The sequence below is a fragment of the Camelus ferus genome, chromosome 4 (assembly GCF_009834535.1).
Source record: "Camelus ferus isolate YT-003-E chromosome 4, BCGSAC_Cfer_1.0, whole genome shotgun sequence".
NCBI lineage: Eukaryota > Metazoa > Chordata > Mammalia > Artiodactyla > Camelidae > Camelus > Camelus ferus.
Genome location: NC_045699.1, coordinates 8,119,356 through 8,139,743, shown reverse-complemented (window position 1 = coordinate 8,139,743; position 20,388 = coordinate 8,119,356).

The following is a 20,388-nucleotide window of genomic DNA, read 5'->3' as shown; positions in this document are numbered from 1 at the left end:
GACTTGAGAGTGCAAGAGTGTAGAGAGAAGGAAAATGTATGGAGGTGAGCTGACCTTCCGTGGGTTGCTTTTCCTCTCAGGACATTTCCTAAGCTTTGTCTTTATGATGAGTTAGAATCTGAAAAACTGGGTGGAGGACTATGGCTAAGAGATAAGAAAGCCACCTAGGACACTGGGAATCTCACAGGGATAGAGAGAGGGGAAAAAAAAAAAAAAAAAAAAAAACACTACAGTTTGGAGCTGCCTGGTAGGCAAAGTGACCAAAACTCTGGAGAGAAAGGAACACAGGGATGAATTCTTAAGTTTCTCAAAACAGAGACTGAAAAATTCAGCAGAAAACTCCTGAAAACACTATCAGAGTTTTCAATAATCTGACGGGCTGATAAGACAAAAAGTATAGGTTAGGAACACACACCCAAAAGGTGGCCATAGTAAGCATCTCAGGCTTTTATCTCTAGGAGCAGAGACGAACAAGAGAGTAGATGGAGCCTCAGCAAACCTGCAGCCCAGCCTTTGAGTCAGACCTGTGCCTGATCAGATTAAGAGAATTGGGACCCCAGTCAAGCTGCCAATCGTACAGTATGGTGAGCCCTCTCTAGAAGATGCTATCATTATCCTGAGTCTCTGTAGTTTTCCTGCACGATGTCTAGCATTCAACCAAAAACTACCAGGCATACCAAGAAAGATAAACAAGATTATAAAAACAGAAAATAGGAACAAATCTACACCTGCCCCAGTTATTGGAACTATCCAGACAGATTTTTAAAATAACTATGATTAATATATATTTTAAAATATGGGATAACATGAGAATTTCACCAGAGAACTGTAATATACTTTTCATTGAAACTAAGAGCGCAATAGATATGTTTACAGTGGATTGACTACAATAAAAGAGAGGACTGATGAACTGAAAGACTGGCTAGTATAAAATATCCAGGCTGAGTCACAAATTGCAAAAAAATGGGAATATAAAAAAGAGCATTCGCAAAACATGATGGACTTTGAAAAGATAAGACACATGTATAATTGAGTCCCAGAAGGGGATAATAGATTGTGAAAGAAAATATATTTAAATAGATAATAGCTGAGAATGTTTTAAAAGTTCTGAAATATGATAAATAGTTTAAAGAAGTGCTACAATCACAAACCAGGATTAATATAATAAAACCAGAACGAAGCACATCAGAGTAAAACCAGGGAAGAACAAAGGGAAAGAGAAAATCTTAAAAGGAGCCAGAGGAAAAATGACACATCACTTTCAAAGGAGTAAAAATAAGATTGATAGTCGGGTTTTCAGTAGAAAAGTATACAAGCCAGAGAATCATGGAATACTACCTTTTAACACCGACAAAAAAATACCTGCAAATCTAGACATCCATACACAATGAAAATATCCCTTAAAAGTGACGACAAAATAAAAGATTGTTCAGACACAGAAAAGTTGACAGTATTAATCACCAATAGACCTGCATTAAAAGATATACTAAAGGGAATTCTTAGGCAGAAGGAAAAATTGATCCCAGATGGAAAAAAGGACATAATGCAGGAAGGAACAAAGACCATCAGAAAAGGTAAACGTTTAGGAAAAATAAAATGAATATTGACAGTAACACCAATGCTAATAATGTCTTGTGGAGCTTAAATATATAATATATATTATACTTAATGTAAATATTGTTTATAATATTTAAAATATGTATTATTTAGTAAGTTTACTAGGTACTAGGTTACTATATGAAAATCAGTTGTGGGATACAAATTAAAATCACAATGAAATACCATTACATATCCATCAATTTCTGAAGTAGAGCAAATATGAGTATTTGAAATGTTGGCAATGATATAAGGCAGTAGTAATTCTGGGACTGTAAATTTGTGCAACTACTTTAAAAAACTGATTAGCAGTATCTAATGATGCTTAATATATCTATACTTAATGCACCAGCAATTCTACTTCTATATATATAAACACAATAGTAATGCACCCAGATGTGCATCCTCCTTCCCCCCAAAACAAAACATGTATACAAATGCTCACAGTAGCATCATTGCAATAGCCAAAAACTGGAAACTGCCTGTTTGTCTATCAACAGTAGAACAGATAAATAAATTATAATGCATTGATACATGGAATATTATGCAACCATGAAAATATATGACCCAGTTCTATGCAGTTAAATGCCACAAATAAAACACTAAATGAGAGAGGCCACACACAAAAATCAAATATTCCATGGTTCCACTTGTATACATTTTTTTAAAAGGCGAAAAAACCTTTGGTGATGAAAGTCAGAATAATGGTTACATTTGGGGATGGTGATTTCTGGGAGATATCGCAAGGAAGGCTTCTCAGGTGTTGGCAATGTTCTGTATTTGAGTTGGGTGGTGGTTAAATGGGTGTGGCATCTTTGCAAAAATGTATTGAGCTGTATGCTTATTATCTTTGCATTTTTGTCTATAAGCCCTATCCTTCAATAAAAATTTGTCAATTACATTTATAAGGATAACTATTCCTTCATAAATTGGTGAAACCACAATGGAAAACAGTATGGAGCTTCATCAAAAAACTAAAAATAGAACTACCATATGATCCAGCAATTCCACTCCTGGGTATATATCCAAAGAAAACTTTAATTCAAAAAGATTCATGCATCTCAATGTTTATAATAGCATTATTTGCAACAGCCAAGATATGGAAGGAACCTAAGTATCTATCAACAGATGAATAAGATAAAGATGTGGCATATATATAGATATATACACACTGGAATATTACTCAGTCATTAAAAAAGAATGAAATCTTGCCATTTGCCACACTGGGGATGGACCTAGGAAGTGCTATGCTTAGTGAAGTAAGTCAGACAGAGAAAGGCAAATATTCTGTTATCACTTATATGTGGAATCTAAAAAATAAAGCAGACAAATGTATTTAATAAAACAGAAGCAAACACACAGATATGGAGAACAAATTAGTGGTTACCAATGGAGGGAGGGAAGTAGGAAGGGGCAAAATAGGGGTATAAGACTAAGAGATACAAACTAGTGTGTATAAAATAGATAAGCAACAAGGATACATCACAGGGAATACAGCCATTGCTGTGTAATAATGTTAAATGGAGTACAACCTATAAAAATATTTAATCATTATGCTGTACACCTGGAATTTATATAATATTATAAATCAGCTTTACCTCAATTTAAAATAACCCACTCCTTTAGTGAATGCCTTCTATGTGCAAGAGATTCTGCTAAGATTTATGGGAAATGCATGACATTTTGAGTGGAAGAGGTTAATAAGCTGGCTGGGAAAGCATAGGCATGTGCAAATATGAATTATAACACAGAAATGGGGGAGAAGTGAATGGACAGCAGCAATCAGAGCTGTGACCGTGTGGAGGCTGTGGAAATCGAAGGACCCATGTGAATTCTGAGTCTCCATCCTTTCTGTAAGATGTCTAGAAGCTATGCAGAGAGAGTTGTCTCATGGTCCACCCTCAAGTTCCTGTAAGTGGATTCCCTCAGTCCATTGGGGTCTTCCTTTCCCCAGTGTTGGCTGGGACACAGTTTATCACCCTCTTTGAAAAGGCAAGGGTGATAAAGACCCTGGGGTCAGAAACCAAACCAGCTGGATTCAAATCCTGGCTCCACCTCTCACAAAGTGTAAGGCTTTGGGCTAATTAGTTAGTTGCCTCTCTGAGATGATACAAAGGAGGTGACAGGAGTCCCTAACCTTCAGCCTAGCCATGAGCATAAAATGATTCCATGCAGGAAAATTCCTTATCAAAGCATTTGGCCCATAGTATATTCTTAAGGAAGCATTAGCTACCACTCATCAACCCCTCGGTTGTTACCTGGGAAGAAGCGAGTCATACATGAAGACCTCCTTGAGTAGCTCATGCAAGGGAAGATAGACAAGTAAACCACTAACTACTTGCAATCCAGAAAGCTGAGCTACAAGCATGGAGTAGGGAGCAATTCATTCTAGTAATGGCAATCAGAGGAGGTGACATTTGCATGGCAAAGATGTCTAGAAAATTGATCAAATATGGATCAAAGCCAGCTATCATATCAGTAGTTAGATCTGGTACATTTCAGAACCAAGCAATAGGCATTTTAAAATATCTCTTGGTTTAACCATTCTAATCTTGTCATCATTATCCATCCATTAGCTGCCGAAAAGGACAACAGGTTATTTCCCCATCAGTTAAAAAGGACTACCCTCAGTGAACTGCCTATAGCCTTATGCTGGTGATGTGTGTGCTCCAAGATAGAAAAGAACCCTGCTGGTCAATTTTAAGGGCTCAGTCTAGTTTCTCTGACTATTTTGACCAACTGGACAGGTCTAGACTTAGAAGCAAAGTTGTGAATCACATGAAATGTGGCCAACCAGACAGTATCTTCATGCTGCAAAGACTGGGGAGATGTTCAGTGACCAAGGGAGGAAACAAACATGATCTGTTAACCATTAGAGGAGAGGGCTTTTCTGAAGCCACATGCAGAAGCACTGTTCTGTCTGGCATTTCTTAGTCACCACTAGCTCCCAAGCCCACCAAGTGTTAATATCTGAATTAATGATTTTTATGCACAAGGATCCTCGCTGCACTCTGGATGCTGACCTGGAGCCGCAGGTAGCAGACGGACCCACAGTCATGTGACTAAGTTAGCGTTGATGGTGGGCTCCAAACGGGAGACGCAGTCTCCTGTGCTGTCTCTCAGAGAGTATCTGAAGTGCACAAGTGTGCTCTCTCTACGTTAGCCCTGGGATCACCGGCAGCGCGGTGTATGCCAGTTTCCTCTAAGGTGGGGAAGGCTACCATACCCCTATTGGAAATACTTTGACCCGTCCTAGGACCAGCATCAGTGACTACCTTGGGATAATACAGATAGAGGGCTCAGTGGGCAGAGCTATGGGTCAGAAATCCAAAGAAGCACTTTGCTCTTTTCTTGGTTGCCAACTCCTCCGAAGTCTCCTCCTCACAAGCCTGCTCCTTATCCTCTGACACACACCAGGGGGAACCCAAGAGTCTGATCGGTAGGGTTTGCTTCATTCCTGGAATCTTCAATCAAGGTCATAAGCCATTTCCACTGGTCAGTTTTGCAGTAAGATCGATTTCTAAATATTGACTACTTGGAACCTCAATGGAAACCTCTGCTATGTGGAACTAGTATCACCTGACTTGAAAATCAAGTTCGTTATTTATTCTGAAGTGCCTAATTTTCTGTCAGTGAAAAGAAAAACACAGAGAAAGAACACCCTTCTTATCGCCAAGGAGATCCCATAAGGGGAGTGTAAGTGTGCAACGAGATGAAGTGAGTGGGAATTCAGGCTCCCGGAAGTCAGAGTTTCTCTCTAAACACTGGAAGTCACTGACTTGAGCTGATTGTTTTTTCCTGCCATGGAAGTTTGAATGATACACATTTTTACCCAAGTCAAATGATTTTGACCTTGCCAATGAGTGCCAAAAATGCATCCATCCAAAAAATGACTTTTTAGAAGTCTGCTAGCTTTACAATATTAGACAGCAATTCACAATTGCTCTGAGTTAGGAGACCCTGCTGTATTTCAAAAACTGAAATAATGTGTCTCCAGAATTTAAAGGATGAAATCGTAAGAAATAGCTTCATGAGCTGTTAGCACATAATACTTGAAATGGAGAATTTAAAGGGAGACTTTCGAAGAAATACTTTCATGTGCTTTTAACACAAAATATTAAGAGCTATTACATTCTGGTGTTGGTAATGCCAGTGACCTTGCAAAACGGAAAAAGGCATCAGATAAACTGCAACAGTGAGTTCCTCTTGTAGGATCATCTCCAAGTAATTTAGACTCCAGGAAGCTTCAAAGACAAGCACTGAAATCTTGGTTTACACTGCACCAAGCAAAATTTGGAGGGTGTGAGAAGGACATTTAGGTCTTATCTGAAAGAGAGAAAGCCTACAACTGTTTAGCCCTGTCCACCCCATTATTTCAGGAATTTCTCTCATAAAAGTTTGACTGTAGCTCTCTTGACTTTCTCAGAATTGAAAATGAAAAAAAAAATAGCCTCTAATTAACCAGCTACAAAGGATGATAACGTTGTTTCTTCACCTCTGGGCAATCGCCTTGTGCTGGTCTGACGTGTGTACCTCCAAGGTCATTCCACAGTCTTTTGAAACAGTAATTTGTTTGCTGCCAGTTTTTAACATTTTTGTGTTCAAGTGGAAGAGTCCTGGGTGTGAGAGGTGAGGGACCTGGCTCCTGAGAGCCAGCAGAGTCACTCCAAGGTCCTGACCCATGTGAGTGTGCCCTGGCCTGTAAACACGTCAGAACAACATTAGCCTGTATGCACAAAGCCCGGCCCTGAGTGGGTCCATTATGCCTGGTCTAATGGAACTGCATTCCTCTAAGTGCTTTTTAAGTTGCCGTAGGCCGCACAGCCAATATCCCTTCTGGGTACCCGGCCGCTTGATGGCCATAAATAGCAAGCAAGTCCCCCTAGGGTGAAGCTTAGCTGCACTGAGTTCCTCTGAGACAGGAGGCATGAGTCCAGTCTGTCTTCTGTCCCAGTCTTGTCCATTTGTCTGCACCTCTGTTGTTCTTATTTATTCAACTTTCCTAAACAGGAGAGCAGAGAACAAACTAACGTCACCATCCTCCCATCAGTTGACTCTCCGTCATCTGACTATCATCAGTTACTCTCATCAGTTGACTATGTCCCATCCATTCACACTGTGCCAAGCAGCTCCCTGTGCTAACCTAAACCGCCCCCACTCCTAGCCCAATGAGGTAAGTACTGTTCCTACCACCATTTCACACTGAGAAAACCAAGGATCAGGGAGATGGACTGACATGCCCAAGGGTACAGAGGGAGTGCGCGTTGCGCTGTCATCAACCCCACTGGACAGAGGAGGAAGGTCACCCCTGAGACATTAAGTAGCTCGCCTGAGGTCACAGAGCTAGGAGGGGGTACAAACGAAGCTCAAGCTAGACTCTTTGTTTCCTCTGAAGCCCAGTGCATTTTGGTTTTGTAGATCTTAAAGCTTGCTAGAACTCAGAAGGACCGTTAGGACCATGTAGTCATCACTTTACAAGTAGGGGTTTCGACCAGCTGAGATAAAACGGTCCTGAACAAGTTCTCACCGGATTTCACTTAAGTGGAAAAGCTCTCAGGACTGGAGAAAAATCTGTAGGGGTGTGGTATCAGCATAACAGCAGCAATCAAAATGTGACTATGGGATAGTCCCAATTCAACTTAAAAAAAATCAAAATTACCTTTATCATCTATTTGTCTTCCTTAGCCATTAATATTGTACAAAGTCACTCATTTTTCCTTTATTGTGACAAGTTAATTATCTAAGATCCTCTACCTTCATTAAAATCAGCAGGGTGTTTTCAGCGAGTGACAATTAATGTGATATTTTCCTAACTATAAATTTGTGTTTTTGTGTACGTATATATGTGTTCACATGTGCATGTATATCCATATGCATATATCTATAGTATTTTCACACCTGGAATAAAGAATTAGTCAATACTCTCATTTAATTTAATTTAAGTGACTTAAATTCAGACAGACAAATGCATTTAAATTCAGACACAGTGATGTCTTACATTAATAATAATAGAAGGAATATTTAATCCAAGTGTTTGATCTGTAGATATTCTCCATAAGTATCTGTTGAATGAGTAAAATTATTTGATTAAATATAGAATTCTGATATGTAAAATGGTAACTCATTTAGCCACTGGACTTTCAGTTATGATCGGTAATACATTAATCATGTGTAAAATATCCTAAAGCTTTGATATGTTAAATGTTAAAAATATGTTAATATGTTTAATAAATAATAAAAATATGTTTAATATGTTAATATGTTAAAAATAAGTCCTGAAACACTGGAAGGAGAAAAATATTTCTAGGGAAAAAAAAAAAGACTTTAGATAGTCGAACTATTCTGAGGTTTAAAAACTACACAGCATTCTCAGGAAGAAAAAGCAGGAAGTAGTCCATTTCACCAATATAAAGTGAAATAGGCCAGTGGATTTGGTTCTACTATATTAGTGGTGAACTAGGAGGACATAAGAAATCCATGTCATCCAGCTGTCAGGAAGCTGCCCGTGAACACATACTTAGAACCTTACACTATATCAGAGAGTCTGACTAATCGGTCCTTTCAGCCCATTGGAATCCCATGTTTTCTGATTGTCTTTCTTTTAAACTTTGTGCAGAAACACAATTTCAGCATGTTGAAAAGTTCCATCAGAGCCCAAATTTCGCTGCCTCCACTTAAACCCAACACGGAGCCCCTAGGTCCTCAGTCAGTATTGACATCTGCTGTGTCTGGGCTCCAACACAAAAGACAAAGAGGTTTATATCCAAGTCTGACAACACAACAAACCACGCATGTTTTCCTGGTGGCAATTCATAAAACAAGAACCACCATGATGCAACTGTTTACTAATGAATGCTTTTATCGATGTTTTATTGTGCAGTGGATCAATTTAAAAAAAAGGCAGCATAAAAATAAATTAGCTGAGGGTATGAAGTCCTGCCTTCAAAAATACTGTTCCACAAAAGCTTTCACGTCTGCCACCTAGACCAGGGCTGGACCGCCGGGGTCTCTCCCACACTGAGTGAATCGTTTCCACCTGGCAGAAGAGCCAGCTCCTGAGGAGAAGGCTGCTTGCACCCTCCAGTTTCAAGACCAGTTGGGGAATGCATTTGGTGGGATAACAGACCATATGCTTGGGCAATCCTTGAAACAAATAGCAGTAGACCAAAAGCTGCAATGGAACTTGCCCCATCCATGTAAAGAAAAACCTTGTCAACTGGACACTTTGGGGCTCAGCAAATGGCACTGCACCTGGAGGTACTTGCAGGAGGCAAATTTCTCCACTGCACTTTCAAGGTGGCAAGCTGGATGTTTGACAGTGGCTCTGGGACATCCGTCTTCTGCCTTCAAATGTCAGTGTTCCTTGTTCTCAGGCTTCAGATTCAAACCAGGACTCATACCATCAACCTCCCAATTCTCCAGCCTTTGAACTCAGACTTATACCATCAGTTGCCCTGGTTCCCAGACCTACAGACTCAAACTGGATTATACCATCAGCTTCCCTGTTTCTGCATCTTGCAAAAAGCAGATCGTGGGACTTCTTGGCTTCCATAATCATGGCAGCCCTTTCCTATAATAAATCATAGATAGATAGATAGACAGATAGACAGACAGATATAGGTATATCTTGTTATATACTATTGGCTCTGTTTCTCTGAGGAACGCTGACTGATGAGGAACTGAAAAGATTCTAACTAATAGAAAGAAGTGTGTCATATTTCGTCAGCCTAATTTAACCTCCTCAAGAGGAGAAACTTGCTGATTCCCCATGGACTTAGCCTAGAAAAGTATGTGGGTAGTCACTCAAAAGTGTGTTGCTTCAGCTGATTTTCTATTCCATTCCATTTGATACTGAAATTAGAAAGAAGGTATAAATTCATAATGGCCATGGCAAACCCAGTGGTGGCTCCAGTAAGTCTAATGCTCCCCAAAGCAGGCTGGTTGTGAGTTTTTGACACTCTACCTAAAGCTGGCCACCCCCATCTCATTACCTGGGTGTTCAGAACTCACAATCCACATTGAGATTGACTTAAACAAAAGATTATATTTCCATTTTCAAGTCATTTAATATTTTCTTTATAAGTGGTTAAATCTTCTGAAACCCAAAATAAAGACACATGGAGACTTCCTATAAAGTTCTGGCCATATGATTACTACTTTCATACAGGTGGGTCACTCATATATACAAATCTCCATAAACTTCCCCAGGTAATTTGTTTCCTGGGCTGTTGCCCAGTAGAGTAATACATTTCCTCCAAATTCTAAGACTACTCAACATGCAGACACTCTCTCCACAATTACATATTAAGAAGTTAATAAAATATATAAAATGCATGTGTGTGCATTTGTGTGTAGAGACGGTATATGGCCACAGAGGTGGCCACGTGATCACCTTGGTCAGAAAAGCAATGTTTCCATTGCAAAGCCACTGGGGCATGCTGCATTATGAATTATTTCTCAGTCCCTCTCAAGCCATAGCCCTTCGCTGAACATAATCACTTTGACCCTGCTGGTGAGATGTTGGCACCTTCAAGCGTCATTGTCCACTCATCCAATGTTTATGGGTGTCTAATGTGTCAGGCAGGACTTCCAGGAGCTGAAGCTAAAGCGGTGAACAAGACAGTCAAAGTTCCAGCCCTCACGGAGTTTATACTCTAGTAAAGATGGCAGGCAATAAATAAACAAATGATAATGATTATTTCAAGTGGTGCCAAGCATTATGTAGAAAGTGCAGCAGGTTGATGTGAGAGAGAGTGACTATGAAGAAGGCGAGAAGCGGTCGGTTTTGAACTCCGATGTTTGCACCCATCTGAACGTCTGTGTATATAAGGCTCCTTAGCTATCTCCTCTTTGAACCCCCTTTGTCCATTCAGGGTGAGGGGTTCAGGACATTATCCATTTCACTGGAAATTACCCGCCCTCTCCTTTTTCTTTTTCTTCCTATATTGTCTTTCCTTCTACTGGGAGAGACCCTTATCCTTTCTTTGAAGGACCTCCCAGGGGGTCCTGGTGCCCTTTTCTAGTATAATCCCGAATTACAGATTTGTTACCCTGATTTTTTAAATATTCATTGCACCCAGTGACCCACTCTTCCACACACGGGCAGTAGTTTAACTGTTGGCAGAGTCGGAAGATCATAGATACACTAAGCTGGGCAAGAGGACAGAACATCCATATATATTTATGTATACAACTTCTATCGAACGCAGCCACATATCTGGTACAAGTGGTTAACCACTCCTTCTGAAGTTATGGGACGAATGCGTCTTCAGACAAGACTCTTAAGCACGGCTCTCTAGTGCACCAGTGCCCTCTCATGGATGAGCCGTGAAGCATCTTCAAGGGAACAGGCAGAACCTCGTTCTCTCCAGGACAGAGCGAGCACGACCCACGACACGTCTCAGCCACTGCCCTCCTTCCCCATAGGTGAGGAAGATCGTGGTGGGCTGTCAGGAGGAGCTGACTCTGCCCACTCCTCCATTCCCCCTAAAAAAGGAAGCTACCCTACCAGGTGTCTCGCTCCTGAAATCACCATGTTTAAGTATCATTTTCAAGGCTTCCATCCCAACCAAACATGAGTCCTCCTAAAATGATTCACCGTCAGATGCTCTGAATGCTCACCCGTTGGTGAGAAAGAGTTGATGCAGCTCTTCCTTAATAGGGCACTTCGATCTTTGACAACAGGAAAGACCTCAGGGGACGGGGCAACTCAGAATCCTGGGAATGGCTCAGGTGGTGAGGGTCGGCCCTCAGAATGAACTTGACTTACTCGATTATGTGTATGATCTTAGTTTTGTTCACACTAACTCAAAAATGCATGAAATATTACTATCCTGAGCCATTTTACAGGTGAGGACATTGATTCTGACACCAAAGAACCTGGCATATGGTGAGTGTTCAATAGACTAGTCCCTCTTTACTCTGCTGTTTCACACAGCAAGGTAGATGTTCTAAAAAGACATCTGCACAAATGAGGTCGCTCCTTTCTGATGCCTCCTGATACACAAGTGGGAAAATATGTGGCAGGAAGAGTAGAACAGAGAGGAAAATATAACCCAAAATTACCATTTCTTGAGTGTGAGAGCAATTTGATTTGTAATCCAATTCCTATTTTTAATTCAAAAATTTAAAAAATCTTAGGTTTCTAATTAACAAAAGGCATTTACTCCAAGAACTGTAGTTTTTTTTTTGTAAGTCAAGTTTACAGAGACTTTTTCTAAAAGGACGTTTGCCAGAAACATTACTAACTTTTATCAAAACTTGGGTTAGCTCCTAACCCCATTGTGAAACAGATACCCATCTCATCAACAGGACAGCTAATGCCCTTCATGGAATTTTGAAAAATGGGGTTAAAGGAAGCCAGTATCTATGAAATCAGAAGTCTGAGTTTGCTGGAGGGCCAGAGACCATATCACACTAATGATGACATTATTATGAGCACCGTTATCATTGGCCTCATTGTTATTAGAGGCTGTGGTAATGTACATTGGCAGGAGGAGGCCTTTAATGGATTTTTGTAGGACCAGGAACGCTTAACTTCAGGATGAGATAAGAGAGGCCACTGGGAGGGTTTCTCCCCATACAGTCTGGAAGGTGGGTTTTTTCTCCTTGAAGACTGGGATCATGAGAATTCAGCTAATTATTTATTCCCATAAACATGCTGACTGTTTGGCAGGGGGAGTTTGCTTAGAAGTGTCCCAGTGGCAACAGGAGAAGCCAATTTAGGATTGAAAAATATAATAGGAAGTCTGCCTTATGGATAATTTATAGGCTAATAACTGAGAGATGACCCCAAGAACCTTTTCCTTGAGAATCTTGTTTTGAATGGCAAAATCTCCCTTCAGAAGAATCCAACAGGGCCCCTAATAATAATGCTACAGAGGTAAATAACCAAGCATTAGAGGGTTAAAGTTCCCCAAGGTAACACAGCAGGTAAGTGACAGAGGTGGCACCTGAACCCAGGTCCCCCATCCTATCCAACCCTCATACTCTTCCCACTGCTCCATGCTTGCTTTCCCAGGTCGACCAGCAAGACTCACAGGCACAGCCAATTACTGTGTACTGATTGTGGTTATTTCTTCTGCTTTGCTATGGGTCACATTAACATCTATGCAGCACTGGTTTATTATTGTCAGGCGTGTAGCTGAGCTGTAGTGTCCTGTCTAACTGTACTCCACAATTCTCATTGTTTTGCGGCCAGTGTGTAGATGGGGCCATCACCACGTGACCTTTGATCTCACATCACAGTCAGTCTCAACTGGCACATTATCCAGTCGCCGAGTCAGTCTTGATTGACAACAACATTTCGCAAATGAGTAAAATACAAGCTGATTCTTCTACAAAAAAAAAAAACAAAAAAAAACAAAAAAAAAAAACAAACTAGTTTCATAGGGCCCTGACTTTCACACCCAATAAATCAGAATTTCTTTAAAAGAGTCACCAGGAGGACCAGAGCCTCCAGTTCAATTTATCTCCTTGTCAAAGTATGCTTACTATCAAGAAATTTTATCACATTCCAGCTGACTTGTTTGCTTCACTTTATGAGAGAGAACACAACAGGAGACTTTAAGATAGAGGCAGAGATAATGCACCTCTCCACTTCTCCAGGCATTGGAAATGTATTAAGGAACAAAACAGATAATGTTCCTTTCCTCAAGGAGTTTGCACTATTAGTAGATAATATTCATTTAGGCTCACAAATGGTAAACTGTAAAAGACACAGTCGTCTGTTTTATTAAATTTTGTTTGCTTTTTAATGAATTCAAGTCCAGTTCCATATTAAAATTAGGAATTCAAATTCTGATCTGAAGTGGGGAAATCTTTCCGTTTATAAACCTTGTTAGGAGATTAACTAGTTAATGATGGCATACTAAACCTATATGAGATTTGAAGCTTTTCTTTGCAAATTTCACCTATCCTTAGGCTCTCTTCTTTGCTCTTTCTTTTTCTGGCTATCCACCTCTTTCCCATTCCTCTTTGGGGTTAATAAATAAAAGAAAGACCATGGAACTCATATCTGTCAAGGACTCTGAATGATGATTCTGGAGACAGTGATTGTGGGAAAGGAGAACCTCAATGATCTGCTTTATCTCCATCCCACAGGACTGTGGTTCACTGAGACTTGGTTTTGGCATTTCCTCTTATTTCACAAAAGGAAAATACGGAAGTATACATTCAAACATGTATTTGCTGTCTCAACAGAAAGCTCCTTATCTCCCCCACAGCTGCCTGCCAAGACCCAGAAGGTTTCAGGGTCAATGATTATCATCTCTCCATTTAGACACTTTGACATCTGTGAATATGCTGACCTTGAAGATTGGACCAAGTCATTCCTGACAGATGTTAATTTGATTGCTCCACTCTGACCTCTCCTGAGGTCTGGCTTTTGTCTTCATCACTATATTAAGATACTGATCACCTCCCTAAAGTCATAAAAATGCTCTGATAAGCCTTATCGATCCTGCATTTGAAACTGAACAGATAACCAAAGTGTATTATGGTAAACTTTTAACCTACTGCCTAAAACATATGTCCACCAAGACAGACAAGAGTTCCTGTTTTTTGTTTCATGAAATACCTCTCTCTCCCATTTGTTTTTACTTTAATAATTACTGCTTTAAAAGTAATACAACCTACTCTGTCCACAGTGCATTTCTTTTTGCCAGCCTCTGGCAAGAGTAAGAACCATTATAATCAGGAAATTACTGAAAATCCTTCTCTTAGAAAATTTTGGACTGTGAAAAAATTGGAAGATAATAATAAGATATTAAAAATAGTGGTCCTTGTCACCTACTTTTAAGCAAGTCCTACAGATTTCAGCCCAGCATTAGAACTGAGAGTTATTGCTCATGTAGCTAAAGATCCAGAAATCCTGTGAAATAAAACCATTTCTTACTGTTGTTCTGTGATGGGGGGAGCATGACTTGAAAGTCAGGTAGAACTGGGCTCAAATATTGAATCCACAGCCCACCAGCTACGTATTCTTAGGAAAATTACCAGACAGATCTGAGTATGAATTTCCTGATAGGCTAATACCCACTTTGTTATGAGGACTCAAATGTACCCCGTCCTTCAAACAGACAGCTCCCAAAGGGACACTGTAACCCAAGGTCCACATTTCCTTGTTAATCACGCCCTCAAACTCTAATTAATAAATAAACTATTGTATCTTAAGGCCGCCTCTTCTGTTGTTGTTAGAAGCTTCCTGATTGGTGGTAGAGATGCTACTGGCCAAATGCTTTTGGATTGACAGACACAGAATTTAAGGTAGGGGAAAAATTTAAATAACCACTAAACTATCAAAATGCCCAGAATGGGTAAATTATGTGTCTTAGAGACTTGGACCAGATGGACCAGGGTTGGGAATTTGATTGAAGGTAAGGAACAAGTCCCACAGTGGTCAAGGAGGGAAGGTAGGAGCAAGATCTAGAAGTTTCTAGAAGAAGCCACTGACAGCTCAACTCCCAACAATCCTCGGGCTAAGCTTCCAGCAGATTAATCTCTGCAAGTCCCTGCGTTATTCTCCACAGTGGTGCCAGAGGATTCTTGGGAAAAACACCCCTCAAAAGAAGAGAAATCAGGACCACATTCAGAGGTGGCTGAGCAGACCATCACCTCTCTCCTCCTGTTTGCTGGTGCCTGAAATTCTTTTAACTCGGGCGGTACACTTTTCACCCCATAATTACAGCTAAACATCTTCAACTGCACAAGCCTATCTCAGACAAGGTGTTGATGAATATCAGTTCCAGTCAAAATACAATCCATCAGGGAACAAAGGACTGGTTGTCAGATCTTTCTCTGTTTTAAGAGAGGAAGGAGGTAAAGGGGGCCAAGCCCTGGTCAGCTGAGAGCAGACAAAGGGTCTCCACCAGGGGGAAAGCTGAAGGGAAAGACACTTTCTTCCATCCCAAATGTGCCTCAGAGAAGTTCTGTTGGCAGCTAGGAGGGGGCAACAGAAGCTGACTGAGCTCTGAGATTTGGTTTAGGGATGTCTTGAGTCGGGGGGGTTTAAAAATTGTCTTTGGTCAGGCTTCTGCAAACACCATAAATCTGTTAGCAATGATTTAGGAACTGATTTTCCTTTGACGGTGTTTACTTGTTCTTCACAGGGTTGATTGGCTTTTACTGAAAAAAAAAAGAGCTTCCAATAGCTGGATTGCACAAGAGCTGGAGGGGAGATTCCAGCCCCAACAGATGCCTCAAGCCCCTCTGCAACACATTCCTTCTGTGGTTACCCAGCCCAGTCAACCGGCCCATCGTTAAGTTAGATGTTCAGATAGTCAGTCTGTCAATCAGACAAACTGTTGGTAAGGTGTTCAGTCAGACAGTCAGTCAGACCATGAGATGTGAATCATCTTCCTAACAAACTCATTCATTTCATCCTTATGCTAATTAGCAAGCCTGTGTAAATTTCAATAAGGCTATTTGAAGTTCTAAATACTCACCTTTGATGTGTTGTTAGGCTACTTCAAATGCTGACTAATCACTCCCACGTCACACATCAGATTTCACCTACGCACCTATCAGAGAATTTACTCTATAACAAAAAAACAAACAACCCAATCCAAAAATGGGCAGAAGACCTAAACAAGCAATTCTCTAATGGAGACATACGAATGACCAATAGGCACATGAAAAGATGCTCAATATTACTAATTATCAAAGAAATGCAAATCAAAACTATAATGAGGTTATCACCTCACACCAGTCAGAATGGTCATTATTCAAAAGTCCACAAATGATAAATGTTGGAGAGGGCATGGAGAAAAGGGAACCCTTCTACAGTGCTGGAAAACAGTATGGAAATTCCTCAAAAACTAAAAATAGACTTACCATATGATCCAGCAATCCTACTACTAGGCGTATATCCAGAGTGAACCTTAATTCAAAAAGATACATGCACCCCAATGTTCATAGCAGCACTATTCATAACAGCCAAGACATGGAAGCAACCTAAATGTCCACTGACAGATGACTGGATAAAGAAGTTGTGGTATATTTGTACAGTGGAATACTACTCAGCTATAAAAAAGAATAAAATAATGCCATTTGCAGCAACATGGATGGGCCTAAAGATTGTCATTCCAAGTGAAGTAAGCCAGAAAGAGAAAAAAATACCGTATGATATCACTCATATGTGGCATCTAAAAAAAAGAAAAGAAAAGAAAAAGAACACCATGAACTCATCTACAAACCAGAAACACACTCACATAGTAAACAATCTTATGGTTACTGGGGAAGAGAGTAGGAAGGGATAACTCGGGGTGTTTGAGATTTACAAATGTTAGCCCCTATATATAAAAACAGATTTAAAAAAAAAGCTGCTTCTGTATAGCACAGGGAATTATATTCAATATCTTGTAATAACTTTAATGAAAAAGAATTTGAAAACGAATATACGTATGTATATGCATGACTGGGACATTGTGCTGTACACTGGAAACTGACACATTGTAACTGACTGTACTTCAATTTAAATAAATAAATAAATAAATAAATAAATTAATTAAAAAATCAAGAATTTACTCTAAATTATTTCATAAGGAAATGACTACAGAGAAAATATGCTTGTCTGTCAATTAGAAGACTGGTTAAACAAAGTATGATATAGCCATAAAACAAAATACTGTGCAGCTGTAAGAATGAATGACAGCACATACGTGAGCAGCTCTGGACATACAGAATATTCTCTATGTAGTCACATGAAAACAGGCGATCATAGGACAGTGTATAGAGTATGCCTTCACTTGAGTGAGAGAAGGGATATTTATATTGTGTATAAATGCACCAACACTAGATTATATTGATTACATGGGGGAATAAAGTAATACGAGGACACTGGGATGGGAGAGAGACATTTCATTATTTACCCTTTGGACCTTTTCAAAAATAAGTTCAATACAGAAGATTAAATATTAATAGTGCTTTTTTTTACTACAGTGTAGAACACTTTTTTTTATCAGAGCACCTCAGGGAATTCATATATTTATGCATTCTGTTGATGAAGGCTGAGGCTCCGGACGCTGAAATGGAGCAGAACCCTGTGGGGTCCTCCCTGTTACAAATCCTTTCTGTGTCCCCCGTATCTCTTTTGTAGGAACTAGGCTTCATTCAGCTTCTTTGACCTTCCCTGAGTTCCAAAGGGCAGATTCAAACAGTTACTAATCAGGGAAAGGAGGGAAGGCAGAGGCAAGGGAGGAACAATCCAGAAACAATAGCCCCGCCTCGGGGCAGGGTCCTGGTTCCTCCTCAAGGAACAGCCATAGCACTATCTCTGAGTTCTCCTGCAGGAACCGAAATCCCTCTCCCAGGTGGAGAATGGCAACATCAGGCTGAGCACAGGATTCCTGGGACACCGCCCTGTTAACTCTCTGCCGACCAGTCAGAAGAAAGTCACACACACTTCATTTAGCCCCTACCCCCAATCCGTCTATAGAACCTTTTTCCTGACAACCATCAGGGAATTTAGGTTTTTTGAGCGCAAGCCGTCCGCTCTCCTTATCAGCCCTGCAATCACCCTCTCTGCTCCAAACTCCATCGTTTTGGTGTGTTTGGCCTCGCTGTGCATTGGGCACAGGAACCTCTGTTTCGTAACAACACCCCAGTGGCCAGTGACACGCCTGCCATTCATTGTAAAGCTGTCCCCAGCCTCGTGCTGCCCTTGTCCCTCTTGTGACTCTGCATAGTTCGGCTTTGCAGTGGTCACCTGTTCCCACGTCTTAGGTCTCTGGCCCACAGGGCTCCCCTGGTCCTCAGCATAGGGCACGTCCGTGTCAGCTCAGCAGTTCTGTCCTCTGCCTCACCCACACCCTGAAGAAAGGACGCAAGCGATGGATAAAGAATGCTATGCAACTCTATCCTCCCTAGTTAAAGGTGAATTCCTCTAGCGCCCAGAGCAAACATTCTCAGCAAAGGCCAAAAACAGTACGTAGGACTGTTGTTTTAGAAAACACTTAATTCACAGCGATTTTTTTGTTGATGTCATTGCCCGTAAATTAATTTCAAGGGAAAACTGGTGAACTTTTGTCCTCCAGGAAGTTTCCCTTTATCGTCCCTCCTCCCACCCTTGGCCCTCCAACTTCTTTCATCCCCTCCCAACCAAAACAGCACTAGCAACACCCCCTGCTAATCCCTATTTTGCTGTCAGGCTTAAATGGGTCAGAGCGCCAATCGCTGGTGAAACAAGAGGCATTTTGTTTGGTTTAGAAGTGGGAATGTCCAAACCTTGCTTCAGTGCTGGTTTTCATATGCTAATACGTTATAGGGGAGTATTCCTGCTGGGCTGGAGGCCACTAGCGGGGCTGATGGGTGGGTGGGGCAAGCAGACTCTCTTCACTTCTCAAGACAACAGATGGGGAAAAATGGCAGCTCACAGGCTTTATTGGCCCATAGACAGCTTTGCAGGAGGCACACACACGGTGTTCTCAACATTTTTTAAATAGTAACTGATACCCAAAACATTTGAAGATTCTACCAAATTCTGGCTCTAACATCTCTTTGTTAGATCACAGCTGGCCATCCAAGACCTGAACCCCTCCAGCACAACACTTGCATGAGCTGAGTAATGACTGCCCCTTTAGAGAAGGCACAGTCTCCACTACAACATGGGCCCAGGTTGTTGCCCATCCTGGTGACATCTATAGTTGAGTGGCAAATTGTCCCCAGAAGTCAGTGTTTTAAAACAACCATTTTATTTTGTCTGCAGGCAGGTGTTGACCAGGCCACAGTCATCTGAAGGCTCGATTGGGCTGGCAGTCCAAGATGACCACTCACGGGGCTGCAGCTGATGTGCATGACGTTGGCTGGGGGTCCATCCGGCTGGGGCTGTAGACTGGAGCACCAGTAGGTAGTCTCTGCAGCATGGCAACTGAGGACAGGGGGACTTCTTACAGAGTGGCTGCATCCCTTGTGGCAAACACCCCGAGATGCCCAGGCAGAACAGCACAGTCCTTTATGATCCAGCCTCAGAAGTCATACTCTGGTGGCTGAAGCCTTCATAAGCCCTTCCAGATTCACCTTGAAGGAGCATAGACACGCCTCTCAAGGTGAAGTGCATCAAAGAACTTGGGTCTCACTCACTTGAGCTGCTTGGAACCTGTAAAAATTTTTTTCCTTTTAATTAAATGTAGTTGATTTACAATGTTGTGTTAGTTTCTGGTGTACAGCCTAGTGATTCAGTCATACATATTCATATATTCTTTTTTCATACTCTTTCTCATTATAGGTTATACAAGCTATTGAATATAGTTCCCTACAGTTGACAGTAGGAGCTTGCTGTCTCCTGTAAACTTTGGTGTCTATACTCCCAGGTCCTGAGTGAATATGGTAGAAATACGTTTCTCTTCCCTTCCCCTCCCTGCTCTCTGCCCTCCCTTGATGTGGGCGGGGGGGGGGGGGACAGTATTTACTGAGTGCCATCCACATTCCATTCCTTTGTCTTACAAATATTTATAGAGCACCTACCATGTGCCAGGTACTTTCCATATTTCTTCAAATTTCACACTCAGAGCAGCAGCACTGTGTGATCACTGTTATCCCCATTCTGCAGATAAGAAACTGAAGTTCCAAAATCAAATATTTCGAGTAGGGCTGCCCAGCTTTGAAAGGATGGACCCAGGATTCTAAACCAGCTGTGGTGGTGTGTTACATGCCAAGAGGGACTGCAATTTTTGCTTTGGTCCCTGAACAATATCTCCATGAATGTATAGTGATGTACTTCATTTCTAGTTGACATGCAAGATTGTCCTCATGTGTATGACTCCCCTGGTGTGAGTCTCACCGGACTTACTGTCA